This window comes from Cryptomeria japonica, chromosome 1, assembly GCF_030272615.1.
Source record: "Cryptomeria japonica chromosome 1, Sugi_1.0, whole genome shotgun sequence".
Taxonomy (NCBI): domain Eukaryota; kingdom Viridiplantae; phylum Streptophyta; class Pinopsida; order Cupressales; family Cupressaceae; genus Cryptomeria; species Cryptomeria japonica.
The window spans coordinates 24623385-24645298 of NC_081405.1; positions in this window are offsets into that span (position 1 = coordinate 24623385).

Here is a 21914-nt window from a genome sequence, read left to right on the forward strand (position 1 = left end):
AAATGAAACAAGAAGACAACTGAAATGTCTTAGATCAGATAGAGGAGGAGAGTTCACATCTGATGAGTTCAACCTATTTTGCAATGATCATGGTATTAAAAGACAAGTCTCTGCATTGAGAACTCCATAGCAAAATGGAATAGATGAAAGAAGAAACAGATCTATTGTGGATTGTGCTAGAACACTGATGATTGACAAGAAGGTTCCATAAACATTTTGGAGAGAAGCAATAAGCACAACTATTTACACCTTAAACCAAGTTCAATTGAAGAAAGGTACTTTGAAGACACCTTATGAAATATGGTATGGCAAGAAACCCAATGTAAGTTATTTTAAAATCTTTGGAAGTAAATGCTATGTTGATAAAGATTATAGAAATGGCAAGTTTTATCAGAAAAGTGAAGAAGGAACATTTCTAGGATATTCTTCTAGAAGCAAAGCATTTAAATGTCTGATCAAATCATCTAACAAAATAGTAGAAAGTGCAAATGTGAAAATTGATGAATTTGCAAAAAGAAATGATGAAGGAAATTCCAAAGAACCAGAAGACTATGATGAATTTGTCTATGTGCAACCAAGAAGTTCTACCGAGATAACTGTTGAAGAAAATGAAGAAAATATCCAGTTACCGAGTGATGAAGAAGATCATACAGAGCCTACCGAGCCTGTATTAGCCAAGTATGTCAGAAGACACCATGCACCAAGTCAGATTATAGGAGATAAGGATGATCCAGTGATGAAAAGGAACAAACTGAGATAGAACACATGTTTGATATCTAAATTTGAACTGAGAATAGTGAAAGAGGCATTTAACAGTGAAGATTGGATAAATGCTATGACATAAGAGATTGATCAAATCAAGAAGAATGACACATGGACACTGGTCCCAAGACCAAAGGACAAAAATGTAATCAGTACAAAGTGGATCTTCAGAAACAAGTTAAATGAAAAAGGTGAGGTCATTCAGAACAAAGCAAGACTAGTTTGCAAAGGTTATGCCCAAGAAGAAGGAATTGATTATGGTGAGACTTTTGCACCTGTTGCTAGACTTGAAGGAGTAAGAACATTGTTGGCATATGCTTCTTTCAAGAACTTCAAGGTATATCAAATGGATGTCAAATCTGCATTTCTGAATAGAATATTAGAAGAACAAGTTTTCATTGAACAACCTGAAGGATTTGTTGAAGACAATAATAAAGATCAAGTATGCAAATTGAACAAAGCTTTATATGGTCTGAAACAAGCACCAAGAGCATGGTATGAAAGATTGCACTCTTATTTGCTTAAGATTGGTTTTATAAGGACAAGTGAGAATAGCAACATGTACATGAAGAATGATGAAAATGGAATACTAATCTCAGCCATATTTGTTGATGATATTATATTTTGTGGAAATGACTCTTTATGCAATAATTTTGGAAATGAAATGAGCAAAGAATTTGAGATGTCATTATTCGGTGAGATAAAGTATTTTATAGGTTTACAGATACTGCAAATGAAAAATGAGATTTTCATTACCCAATCCAAGTACATTAAGGAAATCTTGAAGAAATTTGGAATGGAGGATTCAAAACCAGTAAGTACTCCTATGACTACCAACTGTAAACTATCAAAGAATGATGAATCTGCATCTGTTGATGAGACACTCTACCGATCCATGATTGGAAAGTTGAAATATGTTGTTCACAGTAGGCCAGATATAGCACATGCAGTAGGTATTGTTGCAAGATTCTTTGTAGATCCTAAGGAAATACACTTGACAACAATCAAAAGAATTTTCAGATACTTAAAAGGCACTGAAGAGTATGGCTTAGTATATCAAAAAGGAAATGATTTTGATTTAAAAGTTTATACTGATGCTAATTGGGCAGGCAACATTGATGACAGGAAAAGTACAAGTGGAGGAGCTTTCTTCTTAGGAGAAAGACTAGTGAGTTGGCTTAGAAAGAAACAATAATGTGTTTCTCAGTCAACAACAGAAGCTGAATACGTTGCTGCAGCACTGAATTGTACCAACATTGCATGGATCAAACAACTATTGGAAGGTATAAATGAGAAAGTTATCGAGCCAGTAACTATATTTTGTGACAATACTAGTGCCATTAATATTTCAAAGAATCTTGTTATGCACTCTAAGACAAAGCACATATCTATCAAATATCATTATCTTAGAGAAGAAACTCAAAAGAAGAAAGTGGTTTTGGAATATGTTAACACAAAGGAGCAAATAGCAGATATCTTCACCAAGCCACTACCAAAGGACACTTTTGAATATCTTAGAAGTAAGTCAGGGGTCCTACCCCTATCTTCTACTCACTGACCGAGTTCAGTGAAAGCATCAATTCGATGACTCTATTGAATATCTTTTGGGGAGTTGATGCTAGAGTGATACACTTTAGAATGTTTTTTCTGAAAGTGTATTGGAATTAATACTAGAATAATATAGAGAATGATATAGGGAACAGGAATTGAAGACAAATACTCTGACCGAGACTCAGTTGATACACAACAGTAGGAAATAACTTCTTACAGAAAGAAATTATGTTTTAGTTCTATTCTTTTTGGCATTGTTGTCAAAGGGGGAGAAGACTATTATAGGGGAGAAGATCTACCAAAGGGGTAGAAGACCTGAGAAGACTGAGAGAAGACTATAGATTGAAAATAGAAGAGAAGTCTAATGTATGGGGGATTGCATTTCAGCATTTCAGAATCACAGCAATCCGAATCTTTTAAAGATCAAATCAATTGGTTTTGCCATCAATGCCAAAGGGGGGGATTGTTGGCAATATTGCATTATAACAGACAATGAAAGATTGTTGACATTTCAATAAGGATATTGAGAAGGTTGTTGATGATTATGGACATAACTGATTAAAGATGTTTTATTATCTTGATATTATTATTTTGTCATTGATGTCAAGAAATTGATTTTCTAATTTAGTATGATGTTACCATATATTGAGAAGTATGATATGAAGATTATAAAGAAGTTGGTAAAGACACAGGAAAGAATATGATGAATAAGGGGATAAGTTATTTAATGGGCAACTCTACCGAGTCAGACAATGATGAGATCTTGATGTTTTTGACTGTTTTAACATCATACATATGTTGTAAATGTAAAGGTTAATACTATACTATGTTATCAAGCAAAGAACCTAGTTGGTAAACGCTAAGGTTATCGCTATCGGTTAATGAAGGCAGAATGTCTACTGAGTGAAGTTTAGTATTTGCCAAGTTGTAACCAAGCTATAATAGAATGCATAAAATGTTTACATGTGATATTTAATGAATGATGCCAATGAGCTGGAACGGATCAATGATTGGTAAGCCGTGGAAGTAGTTTGTTAACGAATCTAAGGCAATGGAAAGTTGGCAAGAAGATCTACAGCTCAGATTGAACCACATTACAATAACACAAGTTCCAAGGTGAATATGCAAGTTCCAAGGCGGGGTAAAACATTTTCAGATCGAAAGATACATTGAACCTAGACAAGATTGAAGATCTGATGGCTATGATTGATCATGGGAAATGTGATCAATGAGATTAAGCTGTTAGAAGATTGTTTATAAATAGGAAACTATTGATAAACAATGTATGTGGGAAAGTGTATGCACAGGGATGCTACATAGTGATTATTGAGCACAGAAGCTTGAAGACCTGTTAGAATAATAGAGTATTGATGCCCGACAGATAGACAAGATTAGTTCTATGTCTAGATTGTATTGAACAAATAGGAATCTGCTTTAGCATTTTAGATGTGAAGTTGCAGATAGATTTTTATTACTGTTATTTTGTGAAAGTGACAGGAAATCTCTTAACTGAGTGGACTTAACAGTCTTATATGTAAATCCTCTAGCAAGGTGACATTCTGATTGAGTGTTTGAAATCTTTTGACAAGGTCACTTCTAACAAAGTGAAGATCCTAATAGATTTGAGGGAAATCCCTTAACCGGGTCACATCTAGCAATGTGTTTGTAATCTTTAATAGGATTTGCTTTTAACCGAGCATACTCTAGAAGAGTATATTTCTTAGTGGGTCTAAAATCCTACAGTGGTTTTTCCCTATTTGGGTTTCCACGTTAAATCTGGTGTTATGAGGTTTATATTGTTCATATGCTTTTGAGTTTGCATGTTTGACAGTTTTTGGTTATATGACTGATATATGTGTTACCGAGGTTGAATCTGATGTTTTTATGGATGATTAAGTTTGTATGATTCACCCCCCCTCTCATCTTGTTGGCTATTGGATCTGTACTTATATTAAGTATTAGAACTATCAAATACAGTGTACCTCTCTGCAGCTAGGAATTCTACCACCTCATGATGGCCTAAATACTTCCACAGAAGTGACTTGAATGAGGAGTACAATGATATGGTCACCATGTTGGCACGGGTGAAGGGTTTAAAAGAATCTCATTATTTCCAAACCTGGATGTGCTATTACATGAATATAATTAGGAAAGGGGCTGCAAGGATTGATTGGGGTGAACAGATCAGTGATGCACTCTCTGCGTAGTTGAAGGAGGTCAAAGTGACATTGAAATTATATGACTTCTTACCTTTTATATTCAGCTACTTCTATGAAACAATATCTAGGTTTATCTACCAAAGGTGACAGGAGGTTAGTACCTATCTAGGAATACTATGATCAACTCACGATCAAGAATCAAGGTAGCCATTTTAGGAGAGTCAATGATGCCTTCTTTGCTGTGTGGAAACACATGTTTGATAAAAGCCTACAGAAGAAAAGATTATCAGAGGCTGCATATAATAAGGTGTCTCATTTTGGATGCATTTTTCTTGAGTTTCCAACATTCACTTACATCCAAATCGAATATTTCTTAGGTGAACCCTTCATTTTACCAAGGTATCCTTCTGATAAGATCATCCTCATGGAGTTGTGTCGGCAACTAATCTATGTGCATGAAAAGCTATCACAAGCACATAAGACTAGATTGAAGTTTCCAGAATCTATTGGCAGGTACTCAGTTTTAACTAACCCCAAGGCCAAGAACATGGAGGAAGAGATGCAATGGAACACTATGAGAAGATTCAAAGCACGAACTAATTTTGATTTTTGTGGCATGAAGAATAAGCTCAAAAGAAACTACACCCATGTTTTTAGGTTCGAGGATGTGTGGGCGGATCGCCAAGATGAGGAAGACATAAGAAGAATGGATTTCAGTCATCTTTCCCTAGAGCAGATTGAAAATATGGCTTTGGCAAAAATTCCAATGACCATGGAGGAAAATAATGGCACAATAGACCCGGTCTATGAAGATTTCCGACTCTCCACTTCCTCCGGTGCAATGGTTGAAAAAGGAGAGTAAGTCTATCACTCAAATACTCTCTCCCAATCTGGAAAATACCAATGCATGGCTATTAAAAAAGAATCTTAGAATGAAACAACTTCCTGGTAGTTTTGGAGATGATGATAATAGTGATGGCCCAGTTGGTAAGACAACTACAGCTAAAACAAGAACCAAGGGTAAAGCAGATCCACAAGTATCATCCTTGACAACTGTAACACAATCTAAGGGGAAAGGACCCAAAATCAAGTTCACAATTAAAGGGTCCAAGAAAGGTGAATCGTCTTCAACATCACTTGAGATAATCACAAAGGAATCAGAACAACAGCCTCCTATAGAAACTGAGAAAGAAAATGAGCTGGAAAAAGGTGAAATTCCTCATCAAGAGGAAGCACAGGATGAAGAGCCTACACAGTGTGGTGAAATAAATGTCCCTGCCACCTCATAGGTGCCTACACATCCAAAGGTTATTATTCATTCCATTGAAACTAACTTGGATCAAGACGATGAGGGATTTGATGGCGAAGAGTTAAATTTGGACATGTCATAGTCAAAAGTTGCTAAAAAAAAATTCACATTATCCAATTTTTCTAGTCTGGATGATATTCCTTCAACCACCATTGAATCTTCAATGTTGGAGTTTCTTGAAGCTATGGAGAAAGCGTTTGTGGAACAACAGATGATGACTTTACCTTCTATAGTGGTCATAACAGAAATTCCATCTCTGGTAAGCACTGAGGTTATTTCTACTACAATGGTCATAACAAAAATTCCACCTTTGGTTAGTATTGAAATTGTTTCCACTGCACATTTCACTCTCCCCTCTGTGGCCATAACTAAAGAAGGGTTAGCATCAGCAGCTATTACTATATCAGCAGACATATCACTGGATACTTCAGCACTGATACCGATAACAACATCTACAACCGCTGCAAGTTCAAGCTAGTTTGCTCCTGAAATACCAAGTGATGTTCAACAAGTAGCTACTACTCCTCCCGCCAATCCAGAATTACCACCTTGGATGGAGGCAATAGCACCCAAGAGGAAGAAACATGTAATTTCACATGATGAGTTTGATTTTGAGCAGTTGGTTCCTCCAAAGCTCAAAGGAACAAAGAAGCCAAAGACTGTCTCTCGGGTGTTAGTAGATCCAGCTACTAAAAGGAAATATGTTGAGGTCATGGTACTATCATCAAATAAGAGTAAAGATGATATACAACCTGAAGACTATACCATGCAAAATGTAGAGCTGGGAGTAGAGATGCATGAGAGTGTTAAGTTGGATTCTCAATCAGTTTTTAACTCTTTGTTACAGAGGTTTGATCAAGAGAAGGATGAGAAGAATGAACTAAAATAGAAGTGCGAGCAATTGACCATGATCTTCTTAAAGTTACACAATCTTCCCTGGATATTGAGCCCATAGGTTCCTCAATGGACACTAAAGCTCTTAAGAAAATTAAATAGGTGGGAATCAAAGGTCGAGTGGTGGATGAATGCATTGCATGGTTGAAATCAGAAGGGTCTCATCTTCTAAGTTCAACAATTGGCTTATTGACTGATTTTGAAGTAATCCAAAGTCACATGCAAAGTATCAAGACCTCATTATCTCAAGAAATTGAAAATATTGAGAAGAGTACAACCCTTTGGAGCAAAATGGAGGACTTTAGAATAGATATCCTCATTGAAAATAAAGTGATTCCTACAAGAGAAAAATATATCCAAATCTTGTCACTATTGTCTCATAAAAAAGAGACAATAAGATTCATGATTGCAAAGCTGGATCGGGAAAGGAAGGAAGGTGATGATGAGATTGATCTCATTTCTGCCAGAATTGCTGACCTTCCTTGTTATCTATATGATGACAATCAAAATATCATTACCAATGATTCCATCACGCAGGAGTTTCTCTCCTTAATGGATCACTGCACTGGACAGGATTTCTCATTAAGTGCATTTGACAAGTTACTGGAGATCCAAGTCAGTTTTGAAGTCCTTGCATCCATGCTAAAAGATGGAAAAAAGAAATATGTGAAGGTTGAAGATGCAATTTCCCATGTTCATGTAATCATAGATTCTACCCCAATGCCGAACCAAGAAGAGATGGAGGACATCCTGACTAAGTTCGAAGAATTCCACAAATCAAATGAGGAGAAAGATGAATAAAGTGTCCCCTTTTGACATTTTCTTTTTATGTAGTTGCATTGTTAGATGTTGCAAGTTTTCCCGCAGCTATATAATTTCTTTCTACTGTAGTTGTAGTCAAGTGGGATTGCATAGTTGAATTAGTCAACTATGCCCACATTTTTCCCCACTCTTCTTATATATAAGGAGGACCCTCATTTGTATATTTTTTATCTTTTATTATGCTAAGACAAACTCTGTTGAATTTTTGTCTCAACTAAGACTTTGAGCTTTTGTTGTGAAGATTTGATCAAACAAATAAAGTGTTGGTGTAAATAATTATTCATCTTGGATATTATTATACCTTACTTAAGTTTACTTAGGAAATGCATTTCATAGCAGTTTGGATATGAGACACTTGGGTGTTTGTGTCACATTGAGATAGTGTGTGTAGGAGAATTTCCACCTTTTATGGTGTTGATCTTGTTGTTACATTCCACCTTCAGTGGGTGATCCACCTCATGTGGAATATTATATTGTTTCTCCTACCTACCCACACCTAGTTCCTACTATAGCATCCTAAAATTGCGACACTTGCAATTTCGACTGCATTTGGTTCTTCACGATGGCGGCGCAACGTTGAACCTGAATGGAGACCCCGAAACCTGTTTACGACACCAAAAACTGCATTTTTCTGCACCCTGGCCTGATCCCTCCTTGCACCCTGCTGTCCTGGGAGGTGGGACCATGGCGCCGAGTGCCCTGGTCCCCCAGGACCATGGCGCCCAATGCCCTGGTCCCTGGCCCTATTTTGGGCCCGGTCTCTTGTGGGCATCGGGTCTTTAAGTTTGCAAATTGGAAAATAATGTTTCCTGGTCGGCCTAAGGTCGGGAAAATCAGTCTATCAGCCCTAATTGACAAGTATATAAACTACTTTTCCTCTCCTAGAAAGGGAGGAAGGAAATAAGAAAGAACAAGACGCGGAAGCGATATTCGAACATTCAAGCATTCAAGCATTCAAGCATTCCTTCAAGCAATTGAGCATTCTAAGTCTCCATTCAAGGCTAAGTGTTGCATTCAAGACAAGGATTCAACCATTGAAGAGGAGATCACATACAACATACAACATACTACTTACATTACACCTTCACATGTAAGAATACAAACATTCTTACAACAAGGTATCAGTACTTGTTTACATTACAAACATTTACATTTACAACATTCTCATTTCTTGGTTAATTCCAAAACTGGGGTTTGACCTAAAGGCAAACCCCTCATCCCTAACCCCCCAATCATCCTCTCTTTTCTATGTGTAGGTTGCAGGTACGCGGCTGTAATTGAAGATCTGGAATCCTTGTGCAGAGACGAACAGATCCCCCTTCGTTTCACGGATTTTTCGGAGGACCGTGTGCACGCCGGGCGCCATCGTCTCATCAACTTTCACTCAAATTTGCAGAACAACACCGTCTCGACATTTTATTGCTAATTCCAGGTCCGCAGCTTCATCTCGTATCCCTATCTCTGTTTATAAGTGAATCTTTCCTACTTTACATGCATTCCTAGTTCAATCTTTCTATCTACATTCTTTACAAAAGAGGGTATCCTTGATGTCACAGCCCTTGAAACTCATTTAGAATCCAATCTTGCATTGTGTGGGATTGGATCTTATGGGTTTCAACCCCTCTTTTGAATGTAAAGTCTCCCCTAAGTGAAAACCATCAACCCTAGTGACTCTCCCTTCTCTCTCCTTGGAGTTGGGGAGGGGAGAACAACTAGGGTTCGATTTTTCCACTTTACATTTTGGTGAACCCGACGTGAACATCCTCATTTTGATTATTCATGGTTAGATCTGAAAATTTTGCTTTCGTAATTATATTTCCATGTTTGATCTTTTGCAAATTTTAGAGGTTGATTGCATAAAAACCCTAAAACTTTCTTTTTAAGTAATTAAACTTGTGAAATGTTTAATTGTTAATGCTTGTTTCAGATCTACCCTTCTATTGCAAATTGTCAATTCATATTTGTGCTTTAATTCTGAAAATTAAGTGGTTAAATGTCAAAAGTCAAAGTTTTAAGACCTTCTTGATTCAACCTTTGGCTGATAATTTCACTGATCAAAACACCTCCAAATCGGCTGTAACTTTGGATTCTGCAATAAAATCACAATATATTTCATCCCTGAAAATTTGGAAAAAAGTTGTGAGGACCGTGTGCACCCCGAGCGCCATCGTCCCCAACATTTTTTTCGAAATTTCAGGAGCTAGATCTTACTGTATTTTTCTGCTAAAATCTAGAATTTTGGCTGATTTTATCAATTTTAACACTTTCAAAATTAAAGTCAAAGTTGGTCTAGCGATTGCTTGGATTGAGGCTTCTAATCATTCAAAAATTGTTGAAATTAAAATTCATATCAAAATTGTGTTTCTTGCAGTCCTAAATCTGAAAAGTGTGTTAGCATTCATTCAAAATTTTAGTGTTTTATTCAAATTTTTGCAGTTTGTGACTTTTGAAATTAAGTGTTTCATTGCAACAACTTTGATTTCCACTTTCAAATTCGAATTTTGCATGAAATCGAGTCAACTTTTGAATTTCAAAACTTGCATTGCTTTCAGTATTCCTTCTAAAATCATAAAATTCAAAATTTCAGTTTCCCCCTCTTTTTCAAAATTCAAATTTTACATTTTTCAACAATCTTGGTAGGGTTCAATTTTGAGATTGCAACTTTAATTTGGCCTATCTACAGATCATAAAATCACTCAGTTTTTTCAGATTAGCTTTAAAATCATCATAACTTTCATCCCTGAAAATTTCGAAAAAAGTTGCAAGGACCGTGTGCACTCCGTTCGCCACGGTCCCGGACATTTTTTCCAAAATTTCGGGAGATTGTCCTGATTGTATTTAACAGCTTAAATCTAGGAGATTGGCTGATTTTATTGAAATTTGCTACCTCTAAAATTCAAAATCTTCTCTCTCTCTCTTTAGTGCATGAGTTTTACAACAATAAGCCCTACTTACACTATTCCCGTTAGACGAAGCCTTAGAATTAAGTCTTTCCAAGGTTTAATTACTGAGGAGATGGAACCTAATTTGGATGGCCTTTTTAACGAGGACATGGGTAATTCCCCTAATCCTCTTAATGATGAAGAAGCTCTTCATGAGGTTTCTGTAGAACAACTTTTGAAATTGGATAACCAATTTGATGATTTTCGACAATGGATGTCTCAAGAATACCCTGATAGTGAAGCTCTTTCATTAATTGAGGGTCTAAAATGTATGGTTCAAAGTGATAAGAATGGAATTGATATTTTGCGTGGTATTGCACACATTGTGGATTCGAATGTGATGCCGATGAAAAGTTGTGCCGAAACCTTAGGTTATACACAACCTCCTACTCAAGTTAATCATTCTATTCCTTTGACAACTCCTATTGCTAGTATACCTACTTTTACATCAAACATAATGACTACTTCAATACAAGACATTCCGCCTATGATCACTAGTCATGGGGGCAATCCTTCTTCTTCAATCAACCCTCTTCCTTCATTCAATCCAACTTCTTCATTCATTCCTTCAATGAGTGTCCCTATTTCACAAATAAACATGACGCAAGGGGGCAATTCATTTAACCATTCCATTCCTCCTTGTAGTGTTCCTCCTTTCCAATCATCTCCTATGACTAACTATCATAGTGTCCCACCACCTTACTCTCTACCTTCTTTCAATAACATAACACCTCCATCACAATCTAACACGTCTAATATGAACTCTTCGACTGAAGCGACCATTAACAATCTTGCACAAACTATCTCTTCTTTACAGCAACAAATTGCCTCTATGAATCAATCTAAGTTTAGTGTGCCCACATTTGATGTTGCGAGCCCACTTTCTCTTGACATTGTTCGAGCTATCCCCCCTAAACATGTTGAAATTCCGCATTTGGAGCTTTATAATGGTAAGGGTGATCCTCTAACACATGTTAAGACCTTTCAAGCAATATGCACTGATTTTGCTTATGACCAAAGGTTGCTTGCAAAACTATTTACTAGAACATTAAGAGATAAATCCCTACAATGGTATTGCTCGTTGCCTTCTTATTCTATTACTTCTTTCGAACAACTTGCAAATGCTTTTATTCAACAATTCCAAAACAATATAAGTCCTAAAGTTACTTTGATTGATTTAATGCATTGTAAACAAGGTGTTAAAGAAAAAGTGACTGATTTCATTGGTAGATATAAGAATTTGTATGCTCAAATCTCTTTTCCAGTGCCTGACAATGATATTCAAAGAATCTTTATATCTAATTTACAAAAAGATATTAGAGAAAAACTTCTGTTTTCTGCGTTTACTTCTTTCCAACAGTTGTGCGCAACTCTTCACAATTATCAACCGACTGTGAGTCAAATGGAACAAGCAAATCCTATGGCTCCGAGTGATAAGGGTGAGAGTAATCAACAACCATTTGGGAAGTTTAAACTGAACAGAGAGTCCATTAAATTCAATGAAAACATCATCAACAACAATGTGAATGCGGCATCAGGTGTGCCTCCTATTTCTAAGTTTTTCAAGAAAGAAAGAAAGTTTACTCCTTTGAATGAATCATTGCATAGTATTATGAATAAGTTATTGGAACAAAATGTGCTTACTCTTCCTCCTATAAGGCAAATAGATCCTGCAAAGATTAATTCACCCTATTTTGATAACAAATCTTTTTGTCAATTTCATCGTCAACCTGGGCATGATACTGAAAAATGTTTTGCTTTAAAGGGTAAAATTCAAGATTTGATTGATAATAATACTATTTCTATTTCTGGAGTGAATGATAAAGGCAACACATCTGTAGCTCCTCCTAACCAAAATCTTCAAATTTTTACCGATCCATTACCTTCTCATACCTCTAATGCGATTGATACTACTGATTCCTCTGTCTCACCTGATGATCTTGTGTCCATGACTCCGAATGCGATTAACTTTGTAGAGCAGCAGAAAATCCCTAAGAACCTTCCATCACCTTTGATTCCAGTGAAACTATCAGGGCACCTGATGGTCCTTTATATATAGTTGCAAAAGTCAAGAATACACCTTGCCATGGAGTGCTTATTGATCCTTCTTGTATGGTTAATATCATTACTGAAGAAATTCTTTTTACTTTGCAATTGAATCAAGTGATCTATGATGAAACAAATGTGGTTGTGAAACTATTTGATGCATTTTCTTCTCCTGCAATTGGTTCTATTACATTACCTATTGAGGTCCATAACAAATCCCTTGATGTGGACTTTGCTATTATTCCATCATCTGAACAATTTCGTGTGAAGCTAGGCTATCCTTGGCTGTCTTCCATGAAAGCTATTGCTTCTCCTATTCACAAGTGTTTGAAATTTCCCCATAATGGTGAAGTTGTTACTGTCAATCATAGTCTCTTTAAACCAGCTGAAAGAATTTCTAGCGTTCCTCTTGATTACTTTTGGCCTAAACAATTCCAATCTCTTCCTCCGCGAAGTGATCATCTTTTCAAATCTTATCAAAAGTGGAAAAAAGACATGATCCTATCTCTAAGTGAACCTAGAACACCCAAACTTGATATTCCTATCGTTCTTGAGAAGGAAGTTCTTCCTTTGAAAGATAAAACTAATGTCCTTCCTCAAGAAGATTCCCAACCCATCTCTATGGATGTGACTGTGCCTATATCTAATAAACTTCCTAAAAGTAGACCTATACCTCCTCGTCATGATGGACTTGGTCTCCTTCCTAAACTACGTATTCCTCCCTTATATGGAGCAGTTCCTCCTCCTTCCTCTTATGGAGAGAAGAGACCTTCCTCTTCTCCTATTGTTCAACCTAAGAGACCACAACCTAAACACCCAAGTGATAAGGATGAGAACATTCCTCCTCCTCAATCTTCGCAACTTCCTACTAAGACTAGATGAAATCGTTCTGCACGTGAACACCGATGAAAGCGTCGTCTTAGAGCTCAGGCAGCTGCTTCTCAAACTTTGCAATCCCCAAAAACACCTTCAGCCAATATTATTCCATTTTCTCCTCAGCCGACAATTGAGCCGAAATCTCCTAAACATAAGATGCATGATGGTCTTGATCCTGTGCGAGTTAAAGATCCTATTTTTATAAATCTTGATGATGATATAGATGAAAATGTTATTCATGATGAAAATGTTACTCCTGTTCATTCTGATAGTGAATATGAATATGTTGATGTTGATAACCATTTATCTAACGAATTTTCTAAAGCACTTATCCTAGCTCCTAGACAAGAACACCGTGGCTTGGGATATGAACATAGCCCTTGTTTGGATCTTGTGATAGCTCCATCTGCTATGTTGGATGTTCCTCCTCTAGCGTGTTTCCTACCTTCCCGAAATATTGATCAGCAAGATCGGGGGGTAGATGACGTGCTAGACTAGTTCATTAGCATAGCAGACTCTCTCCTCCTCTCTTTTGTCACTTCTTCTATGTGTTACTCTCATTCTTCTATTTGTTGTCCTTAGTGTTGTCTACTTGAGGACGATGCAAAACATTGAGATCTCTTTTGGTCTCTCTCATGTTGACTCAAAAGACACATGTGTTCCCTTCTTCTAGGTGACCTTCCTTGATTGGGGAATGAAGAACAATTATGCATACATACATATGATATACATGAATTATCATACATCATACTGACCCCGAGGATAGCGAAGTCACCTTGTGCTTTGTGTCTATTATCCTTGGGCTTATCTCACACTTGGGGGCTAAATCCTTGTGATAACGTGCTCCTTTTCTTTTTCATTTCTTATATGTATCACTACCTTAAAGAAATCACCCCCGGTGAGGCGTGTGCGATCGCTTTAACGTAGGGGGGCATACATCCCATTCATATCTTTTCAAGATACTTGAAAATTTCTTGACAAATTTAGCTTTGCCTTGAAAATTTTTGATATCTTTCTTGCATGACTCATAGTGAGGGAACCTTACTACTGACAGTCATGGTTCTCCCTCGTGATCTTCCCTTTTACTTTGTCAATCGAAGTCGTAAGATCCTTAGTCTACTGGGGGCTTGGTGTATCTTGCCTCCTTGACGTGGTGAAAGTTTTTCAATGTTGTTTCCTTGTACTTTATCGGAAGTATGAGCGTACGCTTATACTCCCGCTAAAGTGGGGGCTAAATGTAGCGTCCTAAAATTGCGACACTTGCAATTTCAACTGCATTTGAGTCTTCACAATGGGGGTGCAACATTGAACCTGAATGGAGACCCCGAAACCTGTTTACGACACCAAAAACTGCATTTTTCTGTACCCTGGCCTGATCCCTCCTTGCACCCTGCTGTCCCAGGAGGTGGGACCATGGCGCCCAGCGCCCTGGTCCTTCAGGACTAGGGCGCCCAGTGCCCTGGTCCCCCAGGACCATGGCGCCCAGCGCCCTGGTCCCTGGCCCTATTTTGGGCCCGGTCTCTTGTGGGCATCGGGTCTTTAAGTTTGCAAATTGGAAAATAATGTTTCCTGGTCGGCCTAAGGTCAGGAAAATCAGTCTATCAGCCCTAATTGACAAGTATATAAACTACTTTTCCTCTCCTAGAAAGGGAGGAAGGAAATAAGCAAGAACAAGATGCGGAAGCGATATTCGAACATTCAAGCATTCAAGCATTCAAGCATTCCTTCAAGCAATTGAGCATTCTAAGTCTCCATTCAAGGCTAAGTGTTGCATTCAAGACAAGGATTCAACCATTGAAGAGGAGATCACATACAACATACAACATACTACTTACATTACACCTTCGCATGTAAGAATACAAACATTCTTACAACAAGGTATCAGTACTTGTTTACATTACAAACATTTACATTTACAACATTCTCATTTCTTGGTTAATTCCAAAACTGGGGTTTGACCTAAAGGCAAACCCCTCATCCCTAACCCCCCAATCCTCCTCTCTTTTCTGTGTGTAGGTTGCAGGTACGCGGCTGTAATTGAGGATCTGGAACCCTTGTGCAGAGACGAATAGATCCCCCTTCGTTTCGTGGATTTTTCGGAGGACCATGTGCACGCCGGGCGCCATCGTCCTGTCAAATTTCGTTCAAATTTGCAAAACAGCACCGTCTCGACATTTTACTGATAATTCCAGGTCTGCAGCTTCATCCCGTATCCCTATCTCTGTTTATAAGTGAATCTTTCCTACTTTACATGCATTCCTAGTTCAATCTTTCTATCTACATTCTTTACAAAAGAGGGTATCATTGATGCCACAACCCTTGAAACTCATTTAGAATCCAATCTTGCATTGTGTGGGATTGGATCTTGTGGGTTTCAACCCCTCTTTTGAATGTAAAGTCTCCCCTAAGTGAAAACCATCAACCCTAGTGACTCTCCCTTCTCTCTCCTTGGAGTTGGGGAGGGGAGAACAACTAGGGTTTGATTTTTCCGCTTTACACCTACCTACCCTTGTTTCTTTTTGAGCCACATGTCATGTTTGTGTGCTCACATATCCATATAGCCTTACCTATATAAGTAGGCTCATATTCATTGTATGTAATTGAACGATTGATGATCCAGTTGATCAGTATTTTCTCTTGATAGAATATAGTTTATTCCTATCATTATTTTATTCTCTTATTTGTTCTTTCTATTGCCTCTAGATCTTGGAAAAGTCTCACATGGTATCAGAGCCATTAGAGTGTCATTGGTTTGCTAATTGAGAGAAATTTGATGTTATTTGGGGTTTGCATTTTGGAGTTTTCTATTGAAGGTTATTATTAAAGCTTGAAGGGTCAAATATGAGGTTACCATTGGATTGAGGAGGTCCAAGAAAGTTATTTTTGCCTATTGTTTCATCCAAATTAGACTTCAAAGGCCAAATCTAGAGACATTTGAAGTTTGAAGCTGCGGCGGAAATTTTCCAGAAATTATAATTTTGTAGGCAATTTTCAAATAGCGATATCTCACTCATCTGGACTCCTTTTTTTGAGCAATTGTTTTTGTTTTGGGGTAGAATTTTGTGATTTGTACAGTGGTGTAGAATTTTTCTGTTTTTCAGATACAGTTTTTTCGGAAATCATGAAATCCCAATTTTTACAGCTTTGGAGGCTTCATTTGGACTCATATGGACTCCTCTTTAGGTGCCGTTTTTTTTTTAAGTGCATAATTTTTGTCTACTTTCATAATCTGCCATTTGTTTGTAGTGATTTTAAGTAGAAATTGTACTTTTAGTATTTGGTCTTTTTTGGCCTATTTGGTACTTGTATTTTGCTTGGATCTCAGTTTAGATCACTAACAGTATTTGTTGAAGTCTCTTATATCTCATTTTGAGAAATTGTAAATTGAAATCAGAAGTCCACTATGTCTTGTTTTGCAAGTGTCCCATTGTATACACACTAAGTATAAAGTGCCAAATCACCATTTTGGGGGGGTGTATTGTGTTATTGTGCCTCTTTCTATCTTGTGTTTTTTCATTTTGGTGCTATGTGTAAATGATGTTCAATTCTCAATTCAATATGCAAGATATATTCTAGTTATAATTTTCTCGATCTATGTATTGTCTATTTATATGATAAATCTGATTATCTTCTTTTGTATGGCAGGTGAGAGGAGCACTTATTGATTTCTATGTCCTTTTTCTCATATTCCATATGATATATATATATATATATATATATATATATATATATGAGAGGGGAGGATCAAGCAGTGCCTTGATCGGTCGTGTCTTATGGACATGACCGATCAAGACACTACTTGATCGCACCCTTTGGTATATAATATTAATCGGTGTTAAACATATTTGTCAGTCTGATATTACTCGGTGATCACATAACATATGACATATTTGCCAACCCGATATTAATTGGGATTTACGTAACATATTAACATGTTTAACCAATATGCCAATCGGTATTAATGATGGCATTTGGTATAGCAAAGTAACCGAAGTGAATCAATGTCTATGTTAACCGACACCGATCACTTAACTAATAGTTATATTCATTAATCATTGATCGGTGTATTACTATGCCACCCGATAGTTATATAATAATCACTTGTTGAGAACAAATCCGATATAGATCGAGATAGATGATTAATTAGATAACTATCATTGATTACCAATATGCCATGGTTATCGATGAGGAATAATCATCAAATAGAATAGCTTGAAGTTTTTCTTAATGGTTTAATCGATAGGATAAATAATTGAATGAGAGACTTCATTTATCTCTCATTCAATCATTTATCTTACCGTATCATGCATTAACACTCCCTCTTAGCTAGGTAAGATAAATGCCAACAATATATCAAGCATCACAATTTAAATGATGATTAGTATTCTTTACATAATCTGACTCTCTGAGAAAATCATGTCACCTAATCACATGATATGAAGTATCACTTAAACACGTGATACAAATGTCCATCACGTCAATCTTGTGATGACATGATATCACCTAAGCATGTGATATTAGTGTTGCCTAGACACAATACTTAAGGATAATCATATGAGAAAGATTTAAATTCTCATTTTAGAAAATCATATCACCTAGTCACATGATATGAAATATCACCTAAATATGTGATACAAATGTCCATCACGTCAATCTTGTGATGACAGGATATCACCTAAGCATGTGATATCATTATTGCCTAAACGCAATACTTAAGGATAATCATATGAGAAAGATTTAAATTCTCATTTTAGAAAATCATATCACCTAATCACATGATATGAAGTGTCACCTAAACACGTGATAAAAATTTCCATCACGTCAATCTTTTGATGACAGGATATCACCTAAGCATGTGATATCAGTATTGCCTAAACACACAATACTTAAGGATAATCATATGAGAAGGATTTAAATTCTCATCTTATCCAAGTTGTGGTATGTGCACAAAACACCTTATACAAATGTTTTACCACAACACAATCATGGTACATCCATGACACACCAAAAATCCAACATGATAACTGGTTTGGACATTATAAGACTGTCACCTTATAATGTCTACATACAAGTGTTCATTATCTTGAGAGATCGTTACCTCTTAGATATGAACCCAGGGGATAAAATCCAAAATGTCCTTTCATGACAAAGAAGTTTACACATTAAACATCTTATTGATATGCAAATATAGATTACAAAGCATATTACCTATCTATCATACCTAAACCTTTTTTGAAGTGGTCAACCTTTACTCTAGAAAGAGATTTGGTCAGAATATCTACAGTTTGATCTCCAAGGGAAAACCCTCCTACTCAAGGGAGCAAAACCCAACATAAAATGTCTTCTTTATATATCAAATATGTCTAGCAATAATACAAGATATAGGCCCAATATATGTTGCTTCACTCCTTGAGGCAAATTTCACAAGAACAAATCTAATTGGCCTTCTTCACAGGATCGATCTACTCTAGCTAATATATAAACTTCTCTTCACATGAATTGAATAGATTAGAGAATGAGTTTGCATCTTCTATATATTTGAGGGAGGCAACCTTTTGCAAGGGGTTGGTCCTCAATGACACCATATGTCTCTTCACAAGGGTGGCCACTTCAATATCAACACTCCCTCTTAGCTAGGGAGGAATCCTTGTTAATAATATAGTCATGAAATGACATCCACCATGGCTACTCCTAGAGGGTGGAACAAGGGCCTCCACCTCAAAATTTTCCCTCATAGAGAAGAGTGTATTAACAAGGGCTTGCTCCTCAAACTTCTATCTCACAGAGAAGAGTATATTAACAAGGGATTGCTCCTTGACCTTCTATCTCACAGAGAAGAGTGTATTAAGCATATCTTCATGATGGTGTGGCTCCCTCTGAACCTGATATCAACCTTCTAACCTCCTTGTCTAAGGTTGCTTCTGATGAAATGTTAGACTCCCTCTAGATCTGATATCAACCATCTGACCTCCTTGCTTTTGATGGAATGTTAGACTCCCTCTGAATCTGATATCAACCATCTAACCTCCTCTTCGAAGAACCAAATCGCAAGAACAAACTATATCGGTTCTTCTTCTTCGATAAATACTTACTGACATCAACTTAGTCCTATGACTGAAAGCATCAAGTTCTTTCTCCCTTGAATGGAATCTCTTATGCTTCTTGGTTTGTCCTTTCTTTATCTCGAAAGATCACCTACAAAACATGACTTATAGAACTCTGGCATGTACTTAGAAAATTCACCACCAGTAGCATGAGCAAGGGCCCCTATGGTCAACATTGCTTCCTCATGGCCTGTTGCACTTCTGTAGGCACATACTTGTTTATAGAATGGAAATGCAGAATCTCAGAATCTCCACTAAAGTCCCCTCCATATTCTTCCTGAATTCTTCATCACAAATAGTACTTCAAAAATCTATAGCCTAAAGAGCAACAAGCTCTTCATCACTTTTAACTGCTTTTGTTGTGATTCTAAAGATGTCCTGCATGTAAGGGGCAAGTTTCTCATAGCATGTTGAAGAAATTGAAACAAGATATTCAAATGCAGCTTGTCGTGTGTGGACACCTACTGACAATGTTGATTCACAAATAATACACAGAATGTAATTGCATGAATTAATAACTACATATGAAATTCATGACCATTAATCAAACATGGATTACTTATCTCTTTGTTTATTAGTCTTCCTCGTAGTCCAATAATTATTCATTCCTGATTCTTTGCACTTGATGATTTAGATCTCATTTGATGTTTTCTCTTTGATACACATTTTTAGTTGTTGTGCTCATCCGATATAACCAAGATCTGTGAGATGTTGAGCCCATATGCCACACAAAGGACACTCAACAGTATCAATGTGGCATAGATCTTCCTCAATAATCTTCCCAGCCATTCATTCAAATGAAGACCCTTCTCTACAAACTGTACATGCTATGGAAGGTGAGCATTGAATTGGTTTTGTCTATAGTAAGACCATCACTTTTTATGTCTCTCTCTGATTGGAAAAAATATGAGTATTGTTTCTAATGTTGTGGCGCTAGCACCAAACAACATTAAGGATAAACCTTAATGCCCAGTTCAATAGATGCAAGTACCAGTTCATTTGCTCTAGTTTCATAAAGACATTTGTGACTTCATCTTGTCTACATGTAATTGCATCATTCAGAGGTGTCTATTTTCGGTCATCTTGAATGTCTACTTCAGCTCTCTTCTCAAAAGCAAATGAAACATTTTTGCGTGACCCTGCCGAGAAAACAAGATGCAGGGAAGTTTCTCCATCTTCATATTTGTTTGGAGTATTTATCAACTATTTTCCTCCATCGCATTCCTCCAACAAAAATCCTACAACTTTTATAATAGCATTATCTTCAATACACCTTACAACATCTAGAGTTGTCAATGCAATATCTATTAAATAGAATGATCCAACCCTAGCTTCCTAATCTTATAAACTCATTATTGCCAATATAACATGTCCTGCCTTCTTTCCAACTGACTAGGAGCATGACCACCTGCTACAATGATTAGGAGCTTGTTTAGAAGATCATAATTTCTGATCTGGTTGTTTCTCTTTCACCTTGTATTGCTTTGCAGTGTCTACTTGGAACATGGAAGATCATCTCTCCCGCATTTTGATGCTACATACTATATTATCTTTGTAGCGCAACTGTATATGTAACTGTGTTCATGGGGTGTGTGTACTATGTCATCGCCTCTACAAAATAGCCTGCGATAATATCCATCAATTTATGTTTCATTACTCTATGAATGTGATAGACCTCTTCATGCGGCATGTTCAAACCTATCCTCGTACAGAAAGGCACTTGACAAGATGATCTTGTCTCATGGTAGGAATGCCCCACAATTGATCATACAGTCTTTGTTGTCTGATGATAACAAGGCAATGCAAACAAGTGTTCATCCAAAGTGCATTGGTTACTCCTATGATCTTATGGAAAGTTAGAGACACATATCCACCATCAAACTTTGACTTGCAACCTTCCTTATTGCCTTGTTTGATTCACAGAGAATTGCTCCCTGGTGATTCCACAAAGAACTTGGCTCTTTAATGTGCAAACTGCAGTTGATTCCCTGAGAGTAAAGTCAATCTCCCTTAATATCCATATTGCATTAGAATAGGCAATCGGGATATCCAAATCACCACGCTCAAAGAAGTTCCGACCTAGACGAGGAGTTGTCTGATTGATTCAACAAATCTGATGGCGCTACCCATTAGAAGAATTTTGATGTTCGAATATATGCTTGTTTGAATTTTCCACATAATTGAACAGCCTCAGGTTCGATTTAACTATAGCTCTGATACCATGTAAATGATGTTCAATCCTCAATTCAATATGCAAGATATATTCAAGTTATAATTTTCTTGATCTATGTATTGTCTATTTATATGATAAATCTGATTATCTTCTTTTGTATGGCAAGTGAGAGGAGCATTTATTGATTTTTATGTCCTTTTTCTCATATGCCATATGATATATATATATATATATATATATATATATATATATATGAGAGGGGAGGATCAAGCAGTG